This window comes from Octopus sinensis, linkage group LG21 (assembly GCF_006345805.1).
Source record: "Octopus sinensis linkage group LG21, ASM634580v1, whole genome shotgun sequence".
Taxonomy (NCBI): Eukaryota; Metazoa; Mollusca; class Cephalopoda; order Octopoda; family Octopodidae; genus Octopus; species Octopus sinensis.
In genome coordinates this window covers 20,073,557-20,076,056 of record NC_043017.1, presented here as the reverse complement: position 1 = coordinate 20,076,056, position 2,500 = coordinate 20,073,557, and positions in this window count along the sequence as shown.

Sequence of the window (2,500 nt, the reverse complement as noted above, 5' to 3'; positions counted from 1 at the left end):
TTGTCTTGACATTGTGTGTTAGTTGTAAATGAGTTTCACTGTTATGCAAGCAGTGTCATTCATTTGCAGTATCCACTGAAAGCATGTCTAGCCATAGAAGGGATGTTATCTTATTTGGAAATAGGTGAGGACTAGTCAGCAACTGGAGGGGCATCATGCTGCAGAAAATCTGTCTTGCACATACATATGCATACATATATATACACTACAAATGATCATGTTATCTGGGGCAATAAAAATCTGAAAGATCTTCTTAAGATATAAAGGATGGTGAATGAAACAAGGTGTCTTATTTCAGAACCTTACTGCTAAGTGGGAGGCCAATCAAAATTTATTCTAAATTAAAATGGGAAAGACAACATACACACACACACACATACACACACATGTACACTACAAATGATCATGATATCTGGGGCAATAAAAATCTGGGAGACCTTCTCAAGATTTAAAGGATAACAGCTAAATGAAGATACTTTCTTGCACAACCTTGCTGCCAAGCATGTGGCCAGACAAAAGTTATTCTAAATTAAAAAGAGAGAAAAAGAACACACTCACACACACACACACACACATCCTACCACCCCAAACGAGTTTCTACCCCTTTACCATCTACTGAAATCTATGTACAAAATATTAATCCGATAAACCCCCTCGGCTATGGGAGACGACGTAGTGGGAGCAAACCCCAAAACCACAGGGTCTCACAAAAGAACTTCTAAACCACAAAGCTTATGTGTGACTCCCATGAGGATATACAGCTAGTTTCTTCAGAAATAATGGTTGATGCAGAACTAGCAGCAAAACAGAGAAAAAAAAAACTGTGTCTTTGATGTTGGGGTGGGGCATAGCATGGTGATGCGCAAATCTTAATCCATCAGCTAAATGGATTTATGCTTGGATTTGGCACATAATCCAGAGGTAATTGTTTATATGAGTGTGTGTGTGTATGTGTCTCTACTGGCAGAAACGTTAGCACACCGGGCAAAATGCTTAGCAGTATTTCATCTGCCGTTACGTTCTGAGTTCAAATTCTGCCAAGGTCGACTTTGCCTTTCATCCTCTCGGGGTCGATAAATAAAGTATCAGTTACGCACTGGGGTCGATATAATCGACTTAAACCGTTTGTCTGTCCTTGTTCGTCCCCTCTGTGTTTAGCCCCTTGTGGGTAGTAAAGAAATAGGTATTGTTGTTGTTGTTATTGTTGCTTCTTGTGTTGCTCCTCTTGTTTAACCCCTGGTCAAACTTGATAGAGCAGACCAATGATTAAGGTCATTCCTCATATGACCATTCCATTGATTCCCGAGGCTGGGAGGAGGTCTATGTTCTCCAATGAGGTGTTTGTCATTTCTTTCCTTTTCTTCTTTTTTCTTGAGAGAGAATAATGGTGTACTTTGAGGTAGATTTGGTATATGTTTCTTGCATATGAAATGACCATATGTAAGCGCCTTCGTGGATGTGCATTGCTTTCTGTGTGAGTGGACTGGAGCAACATGAAATGAAGGATCTTGCTCAAGGACACAATGTGCGGCTGGGAATTGAACTAGTGACCCTACAATCGCAAGCCCAATACCCTTAACCACTGAGCCATGTACTTTCTCATGCCTATATATATATGAATGTGCATATATATATATATTTATGCACATATATATATATTATATATATATACATATTCATATAATTCATGTGTGTATAATGTCAATATGTGTATATTCATATGTGTGTGTTTGTAGATATATATGTGTGTATAAAAAAAATATATTTATATACATACATACATATATTTGCATATGTATATATATGTATATGTGTACATATATATATATGTGTGTGTGTTGTGGTGTGTGTGTGTGCGTGTGTATGTATATATATATTTGTATGTTTGCATGCATGTATGTATGTATGTATGTATGTATGTATAAGTGTGTGTAGATATATATATAGTTAGGAATAGAAATGTGAAGGTTTGAAGGTTACCATGTTGTGTATGTGTGTGCATGTGTGAATGTATGTACATATGTATGTGTATCTAAATATGTGAATGTGTGCGTGTAAATATATGTGGTGTGTGTGTGTGTGTGTGTGTGTGTGTGTGAAACAATAATATATCAATGAAGAGAATATAATTAAGCATCTAGAGAGAAGTTAATGTTAGAGGTAACTGTGGTACCTACCGAAAGAGGTACCCCAGGGCAGATTCTTCGTTCCACACGGATTCCATGAGAAACAATAAGAAAAGAAAGTAGGAAAGATAAGAACAGGAAGGATGAAAGAAAAGAAAGAAAAAGAAAATGTTTACACATACATACATACATACATACACATGTGTGTATGTATGTGTGTGTGCACATATGTAAGATATATATATATATATATATTATACATATCTAAAGATATATATATATATATACGTATCTAAAGATATATATATATATATACGTATATATGTGTGTTCCTACATATATATATATACTTATACATATATATATGTATGTGT